We start from the raw sequence: 22137 nt of genomic DNA on the forward strand, positions 1-22137 counted from the left end.
GCATGTGGGATCTTCCCGGAGCGGGGCACGAACCTGCGTCCCCTGCATTGGCAGGTGGACTCTCAACTACTGCGCCACCAGGGAAGCCCTAAGGTTATATTTTTAATGAAGGGGTTCACTTTAATGTTCTATACCTTTGAACTGTATGCATTTGATTTAATAAGCATACCTTTAAATCCTATAAATCTTATTTTGATGATGACTCTGACTACTATGGGAAGATTAATTGAATGGAAGATGTGGAGAGAGTGGATAGGAGGCAATTTAGTAATGCAGGAGAGAGATTATTGCATCTCAGTCTGGAAGGATGGCTCTTGGAATGAAGAAAAGTGGATAATTTTTGAATCTTTAGAAGAGACAATTTGTAAAACTTGGCAGTTGATGGATAGAAAAGAGATGAGTGTACTATGGTTCCCATATTTCTGGTTTGAGTGTATGAGGTGTGGAATATAGGATGAGGTACAGGTTTGGATATGGGGAAGTTTATAAGTTTAGCATTAAAGTAGTATTTTTTTCTTTTCGAATTAGGTCTGGACTACTGTGGAGCAAATGCAATGTTGAGATGAGTATATGGTCTGGAGTGCAGAAGAAAGCTCTCAATTGCAATATAAATCTACAAGTCATAGACATAGAGATGGACATTGAAGCTATGGAAGTAAATCACGTTATAATGGAGGAAAGAATATAGAATAACAAAGAGGAGCACCTTGGAGCAACTAGAGCCTGGAAAAAAAAAAACAGCATTTAATGATCAGTTAAAGAAGGAGGAACTACTTAAGAAAGGAAGCTAGAGAAAAAAATGGGAATGTGGTACCTTAGATATCTAGGAAAGAGAGTTTTGAAAAAGGAGGAAATGGGCCCACAGGGTAGAATAATGTTAGGTTAAATAAAATGAGAGCTAAGAGTGTTTCATTAGGTTTAGTAAAGTGGATATTGAGGCCAAAAAAACTGTAGTGAGAACACATTAGGTACAGTAGTGAGAGTGGAAGAAATATTAGAATAAGCAGGAAGTGAGGAAATAAAGGGTAAATGTCTTGTTGGATATTTGAGTTTGGAAAAAAAGAGCAAATGTGATTGTCCAGAAGAGGAAATGGAATTGAGAGAGCATTTATTTGTTTTTGTTTTTGTTGTAAGAAGGGAAGTAAGATTTGCCCACTTAGGCAGGAGTCAGTATGGAGAGAATGACTAAAGATAGGGAAGAAAGTTTGTAATAGATATCTCCAGGGTCCTGGGAAGGTAAGAGGGATGCAGAACACAGAAGGAAAGGAAAGTGTGCCATGCAGAAGCAGGTTGGTTCATACATTCAGATGTTGGACATCAAGGGAGTTTCTGTTTAACACCTCTCCATTTCCTTGGTGAATAGAAGGCAATAGCTTCTATAAAGTGTGAGGAAGGCCAGTAGAGTGGGGACCAGGGGTTGGAGAACAGTTGAGATTTTCAGAACAGGAGAATGAGAGAATGAGAGCTGACCAAACACGTGGATTGCCATGTGCTGGTAAATTCTTCTCAAAGGTGGCTACCATGTATTTTATATGGATGTCAGCCAACTCTGAGATTGTTCCATGAGCACTCAGCAACTAAGGTGCATGTACAGAAAAGATGGGCAGTTGGATTCATTCAGGGTTGGGGATTTTAAGTCAGGTGCAATAAAAACCCCAAAACACAAGTGAGCTTAGGTTATTGGTGAGGATATGGCTGCAAAGATGAACCACTGAATCCAAGCTGGATGGGCTTCATCTTTGTCATCATTATCTTCATCCATTATCATCTTCTGAATAAGGATGGAATTGAAGTCAGAAATGCCTGAAAAAAAGGAAGAAAGTAGACAGAGTGGTTGGTAAAAGATGAAGGATTCTCCCATCTCATCATGCCTTTATCACCACAAACACACTGTGTCGAAAGAACATTGTCTCTCCATCCAATTCTTGGGAAGAACTCTAGTTAATCGTGTTGGTCAGAGCTAGACATTCATTGGAACAAGTTTTGCTGGCAAGCCAGAACTTTGTACCTCAAAAGCCAGAGCCAATCTGGCTGATTCCTTTGTGACCACCTGCTTTCTGGCTTTCTCCTCCATTTTCTTGCCCTCCTGTTGGGTGAACGCTCTCACACATTGTGTTTCTGGGGGAGGGGCAGAGCTGAAAGGGAATGCACGTCAGCTAGGAAGACCTTCTCTCTGCCTGCTGACTCTAACCCATTCCATCCAGCAGACCTGCGCCCTCATCCATGCGGCTGGAGGTGTGGGTTCCCTTCACAGCCAGCTCTGTGATATCTCTGCAGGCGTACCTGGGGGCGCTGTTCCAAGATCTAGATTACAGTGGAAGTTAAAAGATCCCTTTTAGCCTCAAGCCTAAACTTTGTTCTCCCATCTGATATAATGGAGAGTTTATGAATGGAGTTTTGTTGTCTGCATTTGATCTCTAACTATGGGTCTTTAACCAGGTTATTTAAGCTCCTGATTTTTCATCTAAAAGTGGAACACTAATAATACCCATCTCGCAGGTTGGTAATGAATACCGAACAAGCTAATGCATGTAAAACACTTATCCAATGCCTAAAGTATCATCTTTAATAAATATTGGTTTTTAAAAATGAATTATTATTTTACCAGTGGGCTCTTAATGTTATTTTAGAAGGTGATTAGTTTTTTGTTTTTTTTTTTTTTTTTTGAATAAAACAAGACAAGTTTATTATCTTTCAGTGTTGGAGGTCAGGGGTCTGGTATGGTTCTCAATGGGCTGAGATCAAGTTGTTGGCAGGGTGTGTTCCTTTTGGAGGTTCTTGGGGAGAATCCATTCCCATGCCTTTTCCAGTTTCTGGAAGCCACCTGTGTTCCTTGGCTTGTGGCCCCTTTCTGGCTTCAAAGGCAGAAAGGTAGCATCTTCCAGTCTCTCTCTGACTCTGACACTCCTGCTTTCTTCTTGTGATTACATTGGGCCCACCAGGATAATCTCCCCATCTCAAGATTCTTAATTTAATTCTTTTGCAAAGCCCATTTTGCCACTTAAGGTGACATTCTATAGAGTGTGGACATCTTTGGGGGGCCAATATTCTGCCTACCACTGAAGGCTACTGCAAAAATCCACGCAAGAGATGATAATGAACTGAGTCAGAGTGACAGCAGTGAAGATGGTGAGAAGTGGTGTTGTTCTGGATATATTTTGAGGGTAGAGCCAACAGGATATTCTGAGATTGGACGTGGATCTTTCTTTTCCAGTGGAGGGGGACTTCCAGTCTACCTCTGTGTTGGGCCTGGACCTCAGTGAGGATGTGGGTTTCTCTGGCATGAGGACCAAGGAGTCACAGATCCATTACTGGAACCTATGTGGCCCCCTAAGGCCTGGTACCTGTTGCATGACCTGCACGTGCTCAGTTGAATGGGTCTGAAGTTGGTCTTATAACCTGCCATTAGCTCAAGTGCAGGGACCCTCCAGGGCACAGTTTCCCCCCACTCCCCACTGTCCAGGTTCTGCTGGACCTGACCTACCCCTATTGCTAACTTTTGGCCTGTTCCCCGGGAAGGTCACACTTGCTCCCTGGCCCGTCACACGTCATTTATTTATGTGTTTGTTTATGTGTGAAACGGACTCCCCCTAAAACCGAGTTCCCTTACTGAGTTTATGATTAGTCTCTCTATCCAAAAGTTTATTCCCTTGCTTGTCTCCTCTGACCTCAATCCCTTTCTTGTCCCCTCTGGCCTCAATCCTATGCTAACTGAACACTTATCAACCAGAGTCGGCTATTGTTGATAACATCATCAATGTATTAAAATTGCTACATCATCATTACATTGTACTACCTCATCATTAACTTACAAGCTCAGGTGTTTCTCCAGGGCAAGATGAGCCCACAGATCCCCAAGCCATGGACTACCTGGACAGAGAATTATAAAAAGGAGACATCCTGATTCCTGAAACTATGATTAAGAAATGTCACAAGGCAATGATTAATCCTAGTTCCTTTGTTCTTCCCCCTTAAAAATTCCTAACTCAAAGACCAAGATGAAGTGGATCTGAGACTTGTCTCCCACTCCTTTGCTTTATGCCCTGCAAATAAATCCTTACTTTGCCGCAAATGCCTGCTGTCAGAGTTCGGCTTTCTGCACCACAGGCACATGACTTCTTGCTCGGTTACATGTGTATCTCTCTGTCCAGAATGTGCTTAGATTTATTTTTAACTTAAAAAAAATTATTTTATAATGTTTTACTCTTTTCTCATTTGATTTGTGATCTTAGAGTATGTACCTCATTTTTACTCTGGAGGGAAAGAGGGAGAAATGGGAAGCTGGGGAACACTGAGTCCTGAATGACAGAGAAACAACAGAGCTCCTGGAGGTAACTGAGAGGATAAAAGGGAGAAACAAGAAGATGGGCCTTGAAGGACGGGTACCATAAATAAATAAAATGCTTAGACTCATATGGCTGGGGAGATGTGGAACCTAAAATTCAAATCAGAGACTCATAAGGCTCCCAAGGCTTAAATCTGCCCCCAACACTATTACCAAGTTGTTTGCACTGCACCTAAGAAAACTGAGTAACAGTTATTGCTTAAGTCAGAAGTGAAAAGAGTTAAATTATCTGTGTAAAACTTGAATTATTTGTTGTATATGTAATGTATCACAATATAACTAGCTATATTTGTTAGTTGGAATAAGAGCAAAGATATGGAGCTTCCCTGGTTGCGCAGTGGTTGAGAGCCCGCCTGCCGATGCAGGGGACATGGGTTCGTGCTCCGGTCCAGGAAGATCCCACATACCGCGGAGTGGCTGGGCCCGTGAGCCATGGCCGCTGAGCCTGCGTGTCCAGAGTCTGTGCTCCTCAACGGGAGAGGCCAAAGCAGTGAAAGACCCGCATACCGCAAAAAAATAAAAAATAAAAAAATAAAGAGCAAAGATATGAAAACAATACTAATTCTGTTTCTCATTTAAAAACTCGTACTGAAATATTTTATATTTATTCATTGGTTTTTATTGTTGTTATATAGTACATTTTTAGTTATTGGTATTCAGTTTATACACTGAGTATGTACTACATATCTAATAAAGAAATAAAAGTAAGTTAGCATTATTGTTATACTGAGGAAAAAACTATCTATTTACAATTAATAATGTGGTTGTTAGTTTTAGCAAATTCATTGCTCACCTGATTACTTTCACCTCATCCTTCCATACTTTCTACCCTACACATTTCATCTTGAGCGTCCATTCAGCACATGCTGCTTTATCCATTACTGGGTTAATATACCTCAAGTGCAAGTAGGATTCTGGAACTGAGAGGTTGAAGGTTTACTCAGGCTTTGCCGATCATCAATAAATACCATTTCTCATCACAGTTCCTCAGTTCTTTTAGGTAAAATAAGGACAGTAGCACTGATCCATGTTCACAGTCTTGATAAAAAAAAAATTAAACGCCTACATGAAAAGATGTTAGTATGTTTTTTAAATAAAGATTTAAATGCGGAAAAATTGTAAGAGAACATAACAGTGGTGAAGGATTTGACTTAGAGATACTTTTTTTTAGTTTTAAAACAACAAAATATTGAGATACTGAAAAAGGTAATACAAGTAGAAGTACTCTGTAAGCTCTAGTCTATAAATGTAAGATGATATTGATATTACAAAACTATTCATTCATATAAAATTCCCAAATTTCTTAAGAGATGTATCTATGTTATTTTAATTATAATAATGTATTTAATAATTGTTCACACTAAATTCCATTTAATTCTAAAATATGTTGTTTTGTACACATATACATTTTTTAAATAGATGAACTTGTCAAATTGAAGGCTAGCTATATTTTATCTTTGGGAGTTAAACAATATACACCTGGAAAACTGGGGAAACCACAGTAATTTAAAATATTGCTATTCTGTGCCATTTTTGCTTAAGTTGACTCAGGAAATACAAGTAAGTGCCACTTAATGAAAAATATGTATAAATGGTTAAGTATATTAATGTAGATATGCAATGATGAAATAATGCTCCTATTTTGACTTAATATGAATCTTTGCTTCATATAATATATTAAAATACCATTGGCAAACCACTCAACAATTTCCAGGAGTTTCCACTGGAGACAGTGTTCCAAAAGGCCATTGAGCTTTGCGTTTTTGAAATTTTGCTGTTGGGGCATTGGTTTCTGGATTGCTCCTCTGTTAACATGATGAGCTAATTGGCCTAGCAGGACTCCCTTTAGAATAGTGGCCTCTGCTTAGTTCATCAGGAGTACAATTTGTTGTTTCATTTCCTCTTCTAGTCCCACTGGGGAAATTGAATTGTGAAAAGACTGCCTACTGGGAACATTCAGTACTCGTGACTGAATAAGTAACTTTATTTATCTATTTATTTCTTTGGTACTGTCTTAATTAACAAAGAAAGAAGGACTTTATTAGGTAAGAGAGTGCTGTGGTTTTGATACAGATAGGTGCTGTTAGCAAAGCATTTGATTCACAGAGCCTTCTCAAAGTCAGGGTATTTTGCAGGTACAAAGCTTATATGAAATTTTAATTTGCAGTGCTAGAGCTGTTTGCCATTTTGGTAAGTGTTAGTCATCCAATGCAGAAGTTGAAGACAAGTCAATGATGTTTTTTTTTTAAAAAAAAAAAACACAGTTGTGAAGTTTAGAAGATTTATTCTTTGGACCACACAAACTTTAATTTTTCTCCAATAAAGATTGTTGGTCCATAACATTGTCCTAATGTGGGCTTGAACAGTGTATCCTTAAGTTTTAAAACCTTCACAATTTGTCAGTTGCATCATTATTTATTGCTGTATCCACTCTTAGGCAAAAACAGAGTTTATGAGACCTAAACATCATGATGAACAAAGTCAGATAATATATTTTACATCTTTTTCTTCTAGAATTGAGGACTAGTTTCTACTGTACCTTATCAAACTCTTAAGTGTAATAAGGAAATTTCCTAAGATATGATTTAAATATCCTCTAACTTAAAACCTCAGATGTTTTCTAGAACACCAGTTTAATAACTGCTTATCCTGAGAGTAGAGGCAGAATAGTGTAAAGATTAGAGATACTCTGGCTCTAGAACAAGACAGCCTTGATCCCAGTCACTGCTCTGTCGCTCACTAGCTTTGTGACCCTGGGCAAACAACTGAATTCCCTGAATCGCATAAGGTTAACTTAATAGGGATAGTGATAGTTAATACAAGGCAAGCTCTTCAAAGAACTCTTGGCAGACTGCCTACCACATAAGAATTGCTCAGTGGGTGTTAGCAGTTATTTTATATATTTCTTGATAATCTAGCACAAACCTGGTGCCAGTCATGTGTGCAATAAAGCATTCATAAATGCATTATTTAATGAGTGAATGGACAAGAGGAAGTGTTGTCCATAAAACTTAGAATCATTATAAATCCGTCTCTGCCCTATACTTTAAACAAAACAGCACATTTCTCTGTAGTTATAAAATTACAGCCAAATGTGGGAGAGGTTCAGAAGAACTTAAAATCTATATTTAGATAATAGATCCTTATTATCCCCAAGCCATAACTATAGTCTCTCAAAATTTTGAACATTAATTTGTAACATTCTATGAGTCTGGATGACTAGAAATAGAATTTAAAAATACATCTTAATAAAATACTGTGAAAAACTTGCAAAGATTTTTCAAAAATATGCCTTATAACCCTTAAAAAGAAGAGCTTGTTTGTATACGGTTTCCTGATGTCTGAATTGAACAGGTAAGGGAGGGGACTGGGGGAGTCACTTCATGGACTGAGTTCCTCATGTTCTTTGCCAGATATGATGAATATTCAAAAACAAAACAAAAATAACTAAGTCATTGTTCCTACTCCTAAGGAAGGTGTAATCAATCTACTTGTGTAGATAGTTGTAACACATGATAAATCGAATTATATATATTTGTATATATACTGTTATTTTACATACATATGATATATGTAATAGGTAGTATATATATTATACACACATACATATATACGTGTAAATTCAAGTACTTAGTAATAAATTATTACTAATAAAGTAATAATTACTTTATTACTAACAAAGTAATACAGTATCATTGCTCTATTACTAATAAAGTAATAAAGTATTATTACTCTAAGTCTGTGTCCTAGGAGTTTAAGAAAATAAGGAAGTTTCCTTCGACTACTAAGAATGTCCTGCTTCCCTTTGAAACAGATTTATGGGGAACTGCTGAAGTAAGGGAATCATCTTAATCATTTTTTAGAACTCTCAGAAAGATCTGAAGTCTAGGAAAAAGGTGAAAATATAAAATTTTCATTATGGGAGTTAGTTATTTTGTACTATACTAAGAAATATGAGTAAGATAGAGACATCATTGTTAATGATGTATGTACTTTTATTTTGCAATCACAGTAATTTATGGTAGTGTTGGAGGGTTTTTTTCCCCATGATTGTTCCCATGTGTGGGAATGCAAAGCAGCATGCCTGGCATATTATTTTCATTGTACTTGTCTATCTGTCTGTTTGGGCTTTCTTCACTCTTTTTTAATTAATCTGTGATTATCAACAGGAAAACATTGAGACTACTGTTATTAAATTCAACACAAATGGAAGATGGTATTTATGTACTAAGTAGTACGTGGTGGCCGTAATCAAACTTTCCATGTGATTTCCATTTGGAAAACAACAATTTAGCAAGTTAATTCCTGCCTTTAGTTAATTCTTAAAAATTGGTCTCCATTTGGGCTCTCTGTTATAAAGGAATATGTTATTGTTTATTCTCTCCAGTGCATGATTAGTAAAATAATTCAGAAAGTATGTTTTCATATGATAGAGGTATGATTATCTTGGCAAATATTACAACAACAATAATATTCAGAGATACTTCATTTTCTGTTCTTGGTACTCTTGCAGCTAGTTGGGCCATGTGACTAGATCTGGACAATAGCATGTGATGTGTGTCGCTTCTGGGTTGACTCAACCCTTCTGTGACAGTGTAGTCTTTCTTCACTTGCCATAAGGAAATGAGTCTTTTCAATAAATAGTCCTAGGTTAACTGGATTTACAAAGAAAAACAACTGCATCTTATCTCAGATATACACAAACATTAATTTCAGGTAGATTGAAGATTGAAATAGGAAATGCCCAAGAATAATATTTCTTGAAAATGTCATAGAATATTCTCAAAATCTTTGGTTAGGCACATTTTTAAAAAAATGAAACACATAAAGCACAAAAAAAATGAAAAGAATGAGAATTTGAACTCTTAAAATTTTAAAAACTTTTATCAGAGACACCACTTCATAAATAAGAATAGAGGAGTATTTGTAATATATGTAAATGTAACCACAAAAGGATTCTTATACAAATTATAATTATATTTCAAACTTCTATAAATCAATAAGAAAGAGCAGATAACCCAAGAAAACAAACAAAATAGAGTCAGACAAATATCATATTATTATCGCTTATGTGCAGAATCTAAAAAAAAAAAAAATGATACAAGTGAACTTACTTACAAAACAGAAGCAGACTCACAGACTTAGAGAATGACTTTATGGTTACCAGGGGGGAAGGGTGGAGGGAGGGGTAGATTGGGAGGCTGGGATTGACATGTACACACTGCTATATTTAAAATAGATAACCAACAAGGATCTACTGTATAGCACAGGGAACTCTGCTCAAAATTCTTTAATAACCTAAATGGGAAAAAGAATATATACATGTATATGTATAACTGAATCACTTTGCTGTACACCTGAAACTAACACAACATTGTTAATCAACTATACTTCAATAGAAAATAAAAATTTAAAAAAAGAAAGGAGGACAAAAGTCTTGGACAGGCGCTTCAAAATGAGAATATGCAAATAGATAATAAACACATTAAAGGATGTTCAACATCATTACTTATTAGGACAATGCTAATTAAAGCCACAGTAAGACACCATTACTTACCCATTAATACAGCCATTAGAAACAAAAACCAAAAAACTGATAACACCGAGTGCTGACAAGGACTGTAGACCTACTGAAACTCTCAAAAATTGCCATTTGGGGTGTAAATTGGCATAACCTGTTTAGAAAACTGTTTTGTAATATCTGCTAAAACTGAACTTACTAATTCCTTATGGTCCAACAATTACTTACTCATTCCTTATGGTCTAACAATTCTACTTCTAGGTAGATGCTCAACCTAACATAAGTAGATTGCTATGTAGATTTGTGTTTTAAAAGATGTGTTCCAGAATATTCATAACAACAGTATTATTAAAACCTCCAGTGGAAACAACCTAAATTTTCATCAACAATGGGACATAAAAAATAAATTGGAGAATATTCAGACTTTGGGTATGAATACAGTATGTGATGAAAATAAACTGTGGCTACATACAACAACATAGACTCTTACAAACATAGTGTTGAGAAAAAAATGCCAGGTGAATAAGGTCCAGACTGCATGATTTCTTGTCCATAAGTCTTATTTATAAATAAGTCTAAAAATAGACAAAACTAATCTGCTATAGTAAGAATCAAAATTGTGCTTTCCTTTAGGGAATTAAATGAGAAGAGTCATGGGGAAGGGATTTACTGGTAGTGTTTTGTTTCCTTGCTGTTCTTACATGGGTGTGTTTATTTTGTTAAACTTCATCAAGCTGTGTTCTTAGGACTTGTGCACTTTTAGTTATATATGTTATATTGCTAAAAAATTCAACACTGAATCTGTAAGCAACGTATTACAAAAAGGCTACATTGATGATTACACTAGGAACATCTCTCCTTTCAAATCAGCCAAATCTTATTACTTTTAAAGTCAGACTTTTGTGCGGTCTAACTTTGGTTCACATGTGCACTGCTCATATTCCCAGGATGCTGCTGTCTCTAAAACATATAGGATCTCTGCCCTGAGATTTTCAAAGGGATGCAACGTATTACAAAAATGCTAACAGCTTGTGTGATGAGAAAGGATTTTTAAGCACAGACTGTTAGACTGCCTTCCAGATACTGAAATTTAATTCCCCAGTGCCTGCTCTTCCCCTTTAATAGCTATTTTAGGTTAGAGTTTTGTCTTTAGGGAAAACAAATGAAGGGACCGGTATGGAAGAAAATCAATGGACATACATACTTAAATATGGTAACAAAATCACCAGTAGTGTAATCTGGGTCAAAATATGTTTTTCAAGTTGTGAAGAACAAAACTGGACTAAAAACTCTCTAGAAATGTCTGCCTCTTGTTATTTCTTTTCAGTTTTAACCAAATAATGTCTACCCTTTCACTGGCCCTGCCATCCTCTCAACTATTCTAATTCATCATTCCTTGTTGGCAGGCAGTAGTGGAGAACTTGACTTCACAATCTCAACAGCTTAGTCCCAAACAAGCCAGCAAAACATTAGGACTCTCAGTTGGCAGGAGCATGAAAGTATCTTCAGAAGGCCAAGTGATGTCACATGAAACTTCTGTTTGTCCACCTTATTTGAGCAAAGCTCAATGGGCATGATTTCAGCAGAATATGAGGTGCCCCTTATTCTCAAGCTTTTGACTGAGTTCTGTATATGGACATAGCTGGGAAAAACTAAATATTTCTTTGCCAAGTTCAAGCTCCTACATATCCAATGAAAAATTAGCATAGTGGAGAAGAGCCAAACACCAAAGATTATATCTACTGCACTGTGAAAGGCCTGTTCTGTGGTCAGAAGCAAAAGCAAAACAAAGCACTTTGATTGGCAGTGCTTATGATGGACAAGTCTTTTCAGACAGATGCTGAGATGGGGCTACAGATAAAGAAAAGCAGAGGAAATCTGAGAATGGTGGTGATCAGCAATTGTTCCTTATCTCCACCTGCATCAAAACAGTCTGTGATGTTAGCGTTTTTTTTAAGCTCATTTGTTCAACAAAGGCTTGTTAAACAGCTTTTCAATCTCAGTGATTAGCTTGGGATGCAGTATTCATATGACATGGCACCTAGCTCAAGGGGCTCACAGACGAATTATAGGAGAAATAAGCTGGATAGAAACAAGTTATTACAGTATAATATAATAAAAAGAAATATACAAAAATAGAGTAAGTCAACCAGGAGAATGTAATCCCCAACTCCAAGCTCATGCATGACAGAAACTCTTTTCAGGCCTCAATTTTGTATTACTTCCTCTGTTTGAACTTCAGGACTTTTATACATCCGGTTTTTTTATTCTAGGGCAGAATGTGTGAGACCAGCTCCCTTCTCTACTATTTATGCTCGTATCGTAGCTTAAGCATCGCTTTGCCCCAAAGCTGACCCTGATTCCCTTTTCCCTTACAGGGTAAAATTTCAGTTTGCTGACCCTGCTCTGTGCTCATCCAACTTCCCTTTTGTTCATGATATTGCACTTGACTTTTACCATCTTTCTAGTCCTACCAGATTATAAATTCCTTTAGGAGAAAGGCCATTCCTATTTCATTCACTGTGGAAACCCAGCTTCTGACTCTGGAACTTAATTTGTACTCATTGAGTCAATAGTAAGTGAGCCTCAGTCTGAGAAGCCTAGGGAACATGATGACGCAATCTACCTGGTAGAACCACAGAAACATCAGGAAGAAACAGCTTGTATCACTGTAGCTCATGGCATTGTTCTAAGTGACAGTTTTCTTATATAGCTTTTTTGTGTCCTACACAATACCTAATGAAGAAAGAATATTATCCACTTTTAAACTTTGAGCTCCTGGGGCTTCTTAAATTTGGTCTGTGTCGTATTGGAAAAATCAGATGAAATGTGTTGACCCTCTTCCATTCCCACCTTTCAAATGCACCTGTGCTCATACATGTTTGTATATAATTCCTAGGATCCCACGGATCTGATTCTCTAGAATCTTGGTGCATTACATCATCTCAGCATCTTACCAGGAAGTAAGAATGCTTATACCCATTTTATAGTCCAAGAAACTTAAGTGCAGCATGGTAGACTAAATTATTTTAGGTCATTTACCTATTAGTTTGTGGTAGGTCTTGTATATGAGCCCAGATGGATCTTACTCCAAAAACCATGGCCTTTACATGACACCTGACTTCAAATCATCTGGCATATGGTAGGTCATTTCAGGGGAAAGGACAAAGATGGGAAAATGCCAATGTAGGGTTGTTTGATCCACTGTAGGGTTGTTTGAGCCACTGTGTTTTAAGCTGTTTGGTTTTTATATAGTGTTGAGACAAAGAATTAGAAAGTTATTTAATATGTGGACTTGTAAATTTGTGCAAGAAAGTTGGGAAGGGAGGGCAGAGCCAAAGAGGAGAGCATGAGAGGGCAGAGCTACCCTACTTCAAAATGAGAGTTATGAAAAACCGTCATTAATGATCTCTCATTTTATATTATTTTGGATGTGAGCTTGGGAAGATAATATTTTCAGAGTTATTTTGACTCAGGTTCAATTATTTTTCTCATGGTAAAATATTTGTATACACACACACGTATGTATTTATATATGCATATATATTCATTTATATTTAACTCTTCAGAGGTGATCATTATGCAGCTTAGATTCCTTGGTTAATAAAAATTAATAAATGCACATTTTATGTTTTAAAAAATTTATGCAAAACAAATTTACTCATTTTGAGTCTTCTATTGTACGTTAGATTTTTTCTACAGCTGAATAAAACAGTTAATATAGGATTAATTTATGCTCTTAGCCCATTAGATGTAATTTAATATAAATTAATCATTTTATATATAGAAAAAAATTTAACAGTATTTCCCTGCATATTTTTGTTATTATTAGCCTCAGCTTGTATCAGAACTATTAACTTAATATGAAAGAAAATCCAAATTAATTTTTTCCCATGCTATGATGAAATCTTTTACATTTATGCTGTAAACTATCAGAGTAAATAAACAAATACTTTTTGGCTTGCAAGAATCTTTTTATTTCACAGACTTGGGATCTGGTAAATTGCTTTATTACAAATGATTTTTAAAAAAATAAATGCTTTTTTTGAGACAGAATTCACATAATGTAAAATTCATGCTTTTAATGCATACAATTCAGTGTTTTTTGGTTTATTCTTAGAGTTGTGCAGTCATCACCACTATCTAATTTTAGAACAGTTTTATCACCCTAAAAAGAAACCTTGGACCCATTACCACTCACTCCCCATTCTTGCTTCCCTCACCTTAGTTGTGTTTGCCCCTAGCAACTGCTAATCTACTTTCTGCATATGAATTTGCCTGTTCTGGACATTTCATATAAATGGAATCATATAAAGTGTGGCCTTTTGTGTCTGCCTTCTTTCACTGAGCATGATGTTCAATGTTTAGCCATGTTGTAGTATGTATCAGTACTTATTCCTTTTTGTGTCCAAATAATATTCCATTATATGGACTTACCACATTTTATTTATTCATTTTTTAGTTAATGGGCATTTGAATTGTTTCCAGTTTTTAGCGATTTTTTTAATAACCTTGCTATGAAGATTTATGAACAAATTTTATGTGGAGATATGTTCTCAGTTCTCTTGGATGTATACTTAAGAGTGAAATTGCTGGGTCATATGGTAACTCTGTTTAGCTTTTAAATTGGGTTATTTGTCTTTTAATTGCTGAGTTGTAAGAGTTCTTTATATACTCTTGCTACAGGCTCCTTATTAGATATTTGATTAGCAAATATGTTCTCCCATTCCGTAAGTTGCCTTTTCACTTTTTGTTTTGTTTTGTTTTTTTGTGGTACGAGGGCCTCTCACTGTTGTGGCCTCTCCCGCTGTGGAGCACAGGCTCCGGATGCGCAGGCTCAGCAGCCATGGCCCACGGCCCAGCCACTCCGCAGCATGTGGGATCCTCCCGGACCAGGGCACGAACCTGTGTCCCCTGCATCGACAGGCGGACTCTCAACCACTGCGCCACCAGGGAAGCCCCCTTTTCACTTTTTTGAAGGTGTCTTTTGAGCATGACACATTTTTAATAATGACAAAGTCCAGTTTGTTTAGCTTTTGTCAATTGTGCTTTTGGTGTCATATCTAAAGCACACTGCCTAATTCAAGGTCACAAAGATTTACTTCTGTCTTTTATTCTAGGATTTCTTTAGTTTTAGGTCTTACATTCAGGTCTGACTTCATTTGAGCTAAATTTTTTTTTATGTATATGGTGTGAGGTAGAGGTGCAGTTTCATTCTCTTGCATGTGGATATTCAGTTGTCCTGGCAACATTGGTTGAAAAGACTATAGTTTTTAATTGTCTTGAGAGCTTGTTGAAAACCAATTGACAATGAATGTAAGGGCTTATTTCTATACAATTATTTATGCTCCTCTGATCTATGTCTATGCCTATGTTGATAACACACAGTGATTACTGTAGTTTGGTAGTAAGTTTTGAAATTGGGAAGTGTGAGTCCTCCAATTTTGTTCTTTATTTTCAAGATTTTTTTTTATAATTCTGCATCCCTTGAATTTATGTATGAGTTTTAGTAGTAGCTTATCAATTGCTGCAAAACAAACAAACAAACAAAAAAAAAACCAGCTAGTATTTCAATAGCAATTGTTTTGAAACTATAAGTCAATTTGGAGAGTATCTTCCAATCCATGAACATGGGATTTTTTTTTCATTTATTTATTTCCTTCTAAGTGCTGTTTTAGTTACATCAAATAAGTTTTCTTTAATGTGTTGTTATTTCATTTCCATTCACCCTAAAATAGTTTGTAATTCCCCTTAGTATTTTTCCTTTGAGACATTGCTATTTAGGAATACGTTGTTTAATTAACACATATTTGGGAATTTCCCAAATTTTCTTTTGTTATTTATTTCTAATCTCATTCTATTTTGGTAAGAGAACATACTTATGCATGATTTCAATGTTTTTAAATGTACTGAGATGTGTTTTAAGGTGTAACATATAGTCTATCCTGGAGAATGTTCCAGGTGCATATAAAATGAATGTGTACTCTACTATATAGCTAGGTGGAATATTCCATACATGTCTGTAATATCTAGTCAGTTTATAGGGTTGTTGAGTCTTTATTTCTTTACTAATCTTCTGTTTAAGTTTTCTATCCATAATTGAAAATTAGGTATCGAAGTCTTCAACTATTATTTATGAATTGTCTATTTCTTCCTTCAATTTTGTCTGTTTTTTCTTTCCCATGTATTTTGGACCTCTTTGCTTTTATCTCACTTGGAGTTTCTTGGAGCTTCTTGGGTGTGTATCATGTTTTCATAAAATTTTGGAATTATCAGCCATTATTTCTTTAAATATTCTTTCTGCCCCCTCTTTTTCTCTCCTCTACCTATTGTAATCCTTTAATGCAGATTTTAGTACATTAGTGGTATTCCACAGGTTGCAGAGACTGATTAAGTTTGACTAAATGTTTTTGTCTTTGAACAACTAACATATTTATGGCATCTGAAGAATCTCTTCTTGATGACCTAGATGAGACGTAACATTCTATTTTAGTATTCTCATATTTTGTGTAATTATGATAATAAAGATAAAATAAAGTTTGGATACTTTCAGGGAAGGAATGTCTACAAGTATGCTGTGAGAGAACTAGATATCTCATTTGAGCACATGAAAAGTCTGTAAATATTTAAAGTGCTAGGAAGTGCAACTGACTGGAAGAAGTATTTGATTCTAGGAGTGTTTCAGCTATTATAATAGTAGCAGGTATTATTTTTTGATCACTTACTAAGCTTTAGTCTTTTCAAATATTTCCACATTTAATAATTTACATAAGTATAATTATAGAAGCTTTAAGAATAGGTTAAAATCTCTAAAGCAATTTATAAATAAGCCTATTTATGTGAAAGTCCCAAGTTAACTTTATTATAGTTACAGCTGTCACTATCTCTTGGTGGAGAGAAGGGTCAATGCACTCTTCCCATGAAGTATGGAAATTTTGAACCTCTGTAGTTCATATGTAGAATGATTCTTTATTTCCATTTTATAGATGAGCAAACTGAAACTCAAAGAGATTAACCATTTTACTCAACACTATCCTTTGTTATATTTGTATATATCAAAGATAGTTGAAATTAAGTTCAAGAAGGGTTGATTATACTTTGTCACCAGTGGTCTTACTTATTCAATTCTTTTCTTCCATTATAGAAACATAGTAGACACTCAGTTAATGAAGATATAGTATTAAAATCAGTCTACTTTTTATTCTATCCTGGACCTGTTGTTTAGGCATGTGTTCTCTGAGTTCTCACTTTATATTTCTAAATCATTAGAAAAAGAAAGAAACATGATGGTTTATGTATTAAAAATGTAAGTCTTGAATGTATGGTTGTCATTTCTCTGTATTAGTCTGCCAAGGCTACCATAACAGAATACCACAGACTGGGGTGGCTGAAAAAGCACAAACTTGCTTTCTCACTGTTCTGGAGGCTGGAAGTCCAGGATAACGATGTCAGCAGGGGCTGGTTTCTGGTAAGGTCTCTCTCCTTGACTTGCAGACAGCCACCTTCTCACTGTATCCTCATATAGCCTTTCCTCTATGCATCCATGGGGGGCAGGGGAGAGAGAGAGAGAGACATCTCTCTCATGGAAGACACTTCTCATAAGAAACCAGTCCTATAGGATTAGGGCCCCACCCTATGACTTCATTTAACTTCAGTTACTTCCTTAAAGGCCTTATCACCAAATATAGTCAAATGAGAGTTAGAGCTTCAACATATGAATGGAGGAGTGCACAATTCAGTATATAATACTTTCTCTTACATAATGATTCTGAGATACTGAGGAAAATGTTTTTTGAAAATATCTACAAATGGAGAAAAAAATCATATCACCTCCCTTCCCCATTTAACTTTTAAAGTTAAAATTAATATTAAAGTGCTATTTGTTTTAATAATGCTTATTCTGGCATGTGCTTTAAAAGACTATAAATCCCGTTAATGGAGTTGAGCACAAGTGTTAAAGCAACTGAGAAATTTTAGAATGAGCAAATTGTTCTGAAAACAATTAGAAAAATATGATTTCCGCTCAGTATGTTTTCCATTCAGCTCTTCATTTGGTTTACATAAGACTTGTTTGGAAAACTTTCTTTGTTCAGTTAAACAAGTTAAGTCTGATCTTAGATGTATCTGACTTGCCTTCAATGTTCTTGCAGCCACAGAAGCGTCCTCCTGCCTATCATTAAGCTTTTATAGAATCTTTTCTTCACTCAAGTGTGATAAGTTTTAATATAGCTACATGAGCAAGTGGAAACAGAATGAAGCCTTGGGTTCAAATCTGGGCTTTCCTTTTTACTGATCAGTGAGACCTTGAACAAATTACTTCATTTTGTCCCTCATTGCCTTGGCTTTGGAATCAGGATAGTAATATCCACCACATGTGGTGAATGTGGAGATTAAAAAAAGATGGCATTTATGAGAGCCTGTTGCATTGCTGGACTCATCCTAATTCCCTTCATACCTACTCACTATGTTCTTGTTTGTTGATCTATTTATATCTTTGTCCTCCTGCTTTGGAGCTAGGCTCCCGCTTCCTCTTCTAACTTGTTTCCTACCACTCTCATCCTCTGTTAATAACATGAGAGCTGTCTTCTTTCCTTCCCAGCTCACTCCCACTTCAAGACTATATGTGCTTTTCCTTCTATCTTGACTCTTGTTGCTCCAGATTTTTACAGAGCCTCCTTCTTATCCCTTTGGCCTGCACAAAAACTACCTCTTCTAGTGGCCTCAGATTCACTTGTTCTAAGAACACATGGACTTCCCTGGTGGCGCAGTGGTTAAGAATCCACCTGTCAATGCAGGGGGCCCGGGTTCGAGCCCTGGTCTGAGAAGATCCCACATGCCACGGAGCAACTAAGCCCGTGCACCACAGCCACTGAGCCTGCGCTCTAGAGCCCGTGAGCCCCAGCTAGTGAAGTCCATGTGCCTAGAGCCCGTGCTCCACAGCAAGAGAAGCCACCACAATGAGAAGCCTGTGCACCACAATGAAGAGTAGCCCCCACTCACCACAGCTAGAGAAAGCCCGCGCACAGCAACGAAGACCCAATGCAGCCAAAAAAAAAAAAAAAAAAAAAAAAAACCAATAAAAATAAAAAAAAAAGAACACATACCTTCCTTCAACCTCCAGCCCTAGACACATTAACTCTATCCTTCACCTTGTTAAGTTTCCAGCACTTTTCACTATATAAAATGATCTTAAGTGTTTGCTGGCTCTCTTCTACAATGGAATGTATTACTGGAAGGGAGAGAGACATTTTCTGTCTTAACTCAATATTCTGAGCATATGAGGGTTTGACAATAAATATCTATTGAATTATATATGAATAGAAGAATCTACACATTAAAACTAAGTAACTAAAAATTTAAACACCTTTTATCTGACTTAGCAGCATATTTTATCCCTTGGGTTGTTATTAGATGTAATTCCCTGAAGTCACACATGGTAGATAAAGTGGTCCAAAAAAGTTCCATGTGATGATGGAAACTAAGACAAGGAATCAAGATGTATTGTTGTAAATTTACAACGTATGTAAAACACACATGGTTAATTAAGACTTGTTATCTGCCACCTTATGGATATATCCATGTAACAAAATATTTTTCTCTGTTATGTTTTGCTGAAAATGTGATAATGCAGCATATTGCTGTCATTTTCATTCCAAAAGTCTAGTTATAGGTTCAGGGTAACAATTAGATCTACCATGGGTTATATTGAATATTTAGTTTCCTTTTGATACAAGAGTCAGATGATCCTTTGACAAGCAGTAGTGAAAGCTTGAGGGTGATTTCACTGACACAAACCTGATATTATCTGTTGCACAAACTAAGACATCAAAGACTTTTTAAATACTGGTGAATTCCAGGGAGAAGTAACTGCATATTAACCTTAAGAACAACTCCTCTAACTTGTCACATACTGAAATTTGTGTTTAATTATTAATTTATTAATTATTAAACATTAGCAATTAAATATTAATTGAGAAGTTACTTTCTCTTGTTTCTGGCTCTCTCTTTCTCTCTCTCTCTCTCTCTCACACACACACACACACACATACACATACACACACAGGAATGACATCAAATTAAAAGGGAGGAAACAAGTGTGAGAGAACTGTGGTGGGAACTTTCTGCTTCCCAGGACACTAACTATACCCATTAATGCCCCCCAAAATTAAAAAAAATACTAATTCATGGCATTTCTTCATTAAAAGAATATCAGATTACTTTATGTTTCCATTAAATGCATACAAGGGTACTGTGTCTATTTTCAGAGTTCAGTAGCTTCCCAGTAGATGGCACCATTGAGACTCAGTGTTGCTCCATCTTGATAAGGAAGTGTCATGAAACACTTGCAATTTCAAAGCATCTGTAAATAGTGAGATATAGTAACACTTGCAGTTGCCTTAGAAAACAAATATCCCTACAATATCTAGAAAATAAGTCAACTGTTGAAACCAATAAATGTCACAAGAACTCCCACCGTGTATGTATAACTTTTTGTATCTAATGATTTTTGTAATTTTAAATTTAAACTATTGAAATTATTTTTATAAAGAATGTGAATACAAACACAGACACATATGCATATTTAATCTCTCTCTCCTCTTATAAATTCTGAAACCTTTCACGAGGATTTCTGTTAACCCCTCACATTCTTGCCCATTTTCTGCACATACTATAGCCATGAGTGGGGCAAGAATATGAGGGTCACTAAAGGTAACACTTTATATCTAGACAGCTGGACTTCTCTCCTACCCGTGTGCATTACCTAGGCTAAAGGAGGCTTCTAGATGTACAAATCTATGAATCTCTAACAGTTACAATAATTTATATTTGGTTTTCCATGCTCTCAATTCCCAGAGTAATATCCAATCTAACTTTGCTAGTAACTAAAAAGCAATTCCCACATTTGTGTCTTAAAGATTTATGTGCAAGTTGCCTATGTAAAATTGGGAACGCATTTTTCTCTAGGAACGGTATTTTAATGATTGTTAGGTTGTCTGGATAATCCATAATGACATTTTAATCTGTGACCTGGTAAATTCTCTGTGACTTTGAGACGATAGAGCATAGTGGTTAAAGCAAAAGGACTGGTGTCAAATAAACGTCAGTGGATTTCAGTACCTTCCCAGTTAGTTATTAACTCACTATTTGTACCTATTTACTTATATTATTTACTTACTATTCTCACTAATTATTACTATCTGGATATATTTTGGCGTGTTACTCAGAGAAACTGAAAATTCCCATGGGCTTCAGTTGTTCCTATGAGAAAGGGATGGGGGATAGTGATTCCAGATCCTAAGTCACTGGTCACCAACCCCAGCTCTTCTACTTTCTACCTGTATAACCTAAAGCAGTTAACATAACCTCTCTGAGACTCAGTTTTCCTCTCTTCAAAATGAGAAAGATGGCCCTACTTGGCAGTGTTACTGTAAGGATAAGGATTAAACAAGATTTGTGTGTGTGTGTGTTTGTGTGTATAAATATAAGATACATATTTATATATACATGTGTGTATACACACACATATATGTATATATACCACCAATGTATACATGCAGCTGCATTACTATACTACCTGTATTGAAGTTAAGTATTAAAAGCAGGAGATTGATTATGTTTTAAGACCTCACACAGTTTTCTCCATCTTAGAATAAGTACAAGCTTTCAGGGACTTCCTCTGGGCTGTGTCTCTGCTTTTTAAAATTTTTAGTCCTGGGAAACTCCAAAGCTTTAAAGTAACTCAATATAACACATAAACATGGCTCATGGAGGTTCTGTTAAGGGTCTGTATGGATCCTTTGAATAAAATAGAGCCAGCCCAGGCACTTTGAACAGATCTTTCCAACAATAAGCAATAACCACTGCCTCTAATATCCAAGTCATTCCAGCCCATCTTTCTCCACCAGGCTCACAATTCATTGCACCATCTCCCTAAATAATTACCCAAGACAAAACCCCACTTCTCCCCATCCCATTCATGTCGGTTTAGCAACAGGCTTTGGTGAGGGTCTCTCTGTCCATGTGCTGCAACAACTGTGGGCAGATGACTGACCTGAATTCTAACTTGGCCCCATAGGGTTAAGGCAGAAATGTAGTTCTGAGTGGCCTTTGGGAACCACACTATGCTTCTGGTAGCTCTCGTATATTCCTCTCTCCAAATGACCAGTCTTTTATTCATTAATTCATTCAACAAATATTGATGGAGCACTTAGTATGCCAGTTACTACATCAGGCACTATGTTTGCCCTCGTGGTCCTTCAACTTGGTCTAA

The 22137-nt window shown here is 36.3% G+C and overlaps 1 protein-coding gene across 2 annotated transcripts in view; it reads left to right on the top strand.

Moving 5' to 3' along the window:
* SLIT2 (slit guidance ligand 2) overlaps positions 1-22137 on the top strand; it is a 377012-nt gene that overhangs the window by 157429 nt on the left and 197446 nt on the right. The window lies entirely within an intron of this gene.

Source organism: Mesoplodon mirus (genome assembly GCF_964341445.2).
Source record: "Mesoplodon mirus genome assembly, chromosome: 2".
In the NCBI taxonomy this organism is placed as follows: Eukaryota; Metazoa; Chordata; class Mammalia; order Artiodactyla; family Ziphiidae; genus Mesoplodon; species Mesoplodon mirus.